Below are 1,769 nucleotides of genomic sequence, written 5' to 3' on the forward strand. Positions count from 1 at the left end.
GCAGATAATACTGAAGATGGTCTGTCTCTGCTTGGAAATGATTCCAGATCATGACAGTGACAGTTTTCATGAGAGCATGCCTTGTGGTGACCTGTTCAAAGTTCTACAGGTCAACAGATCCACCTAGACTCAGATCGATTTGAAACACACTGAAAGGGCAGCCGAAGCATCGGCCCACACGCACAGAAGTCCCTCGTGGAACTGGCTGGTTCTCAGGAAGCTCTGGCTCCCAATGACCAAGTAGGACACACAAGTCTGTCTCTCTGAGCAAACATGGCCAAGTCAGGAACTGCAAAATTTGGTCTCTATCAAAAAAGTCCCCGGACAGCCTGAAACTCATTTCGAACCGTTTCAGGGAGGACCCTTTCGAGGAACATGACTGGCCTCGCACAGCACATTTAAAATAACAACCTTCCATGAAGCTGTGAACACGAGGGAAAACATTTCTCCCAAATGTTTGTAACCAACTTCCAACAGAGCATTGCCTTATGCAGCTGCCCTGGCTGAAACACTGCTTTCGTTCCATGAGGAGCTATGGGACCTCCTGCAGACAGAGGCAGGCTCCCAGGGCACGGCCCTTTGCAGCTTTTTTAGGAGCAAGATGGAGTGAGAATTCTCCACGTCATTTGTAATATTCTTTGGCTCTGTTTCATTAAAACATGTACTAGAATGAAAATAATGGTAAGATGAATATGGATTTACTATTGAAATGCCATTCTTCCTTTAAAAAATTAATTATGAGCACTTACTAGATGCCAGGCACTGTTATGGGTGCTGGTGATAAGAAGTTAACTGTAAGGTGTGTCTGTTCTCATGAAGGTCACATTCTGATATGGAGAGAAAGAGAGTTAGCAAGAAACTACACATGAACAAGAGAATGTCAGCTTGTGCTGGGTTGTATGAAGACCTGCGTCGAGGGGTACGGAAGAAAGTGAGGGGCTGGGGCGTGTGTGCAATTGAAAGAGCAGTCAGCATTTCACTGAGGGGAGTATTTCATGATGTGAAAATTATATAAAGTTCAAAATTTAGCATCCATAAAGTTTCTGTGGAACTTGGTCATGTTTATGTGTTGTCTATTGCTAATTTGTGCTTATAACAGCAAAGTTGAGTCGTTGCAATAGAGATAGTATGGCCTGTAGAGCCAATTTCACTTTACTTTTCTTTTTTTATATTTTTACCTTTACTGTGTCGTTCTTTACAGAAATAGTTTTCTGATCTGGTCTAGATTTAAGAAAACGAGAAGGCAATGTTAAGAATGCAGGTATTTAAATGTTAAAATCAAGAGTGTTGTGTCTTTTAGTGTTATGTTATGAATAGCACAAAAATTGGGAAAGATATTCTCCCAGTATTCAAAAACTATTGTCCAATTCAACAAATAAATCTCTCACATCTTTACCAAACAAGTAAAGATCTGGCATACTTCTATGTTGCTTCACTTTTTTCTTAATCAAGATAAACAAAATTATCAACTGACTTTCATGATGTGAGTGATTTCTTTGCTGAATCAGACAGTAATCAAGCATTATTCGTAGCCTGATTTTATTGACACTATTGCTAGAAATAGTATAAAAACAGAGAGTGGAGGACTGACGTCAGGGAGGATGGTAGAGTAGGAATCTCCAGAAATCCACTTCTCCACCCCACGACAATTGTCCTCTCCGAATCTGTCTGATGTAACTATTTTGGAACTCTTGAGTCCATTCAAAAGCTTTCAGCTTCCAGGGGAGGCTTGGCCTGTAAACTGAGGTTAATTTCAGTCAATGTCAGCT

This window comes from Tursiops truncatus, chromosome 2, assembly GCF_011762595.2.
Source record: "Tursiops truncatus isolate mTurTru1 chromosome 2, mTurTru1.mat.Y, whole genome shotgun sequence".
Lineage (NCBI taxonomy): Eukaryota > Metazoa > Chordata > Mammalia > Artiodactyla > Delphinidae > Tursiops > Tursiops truncatus.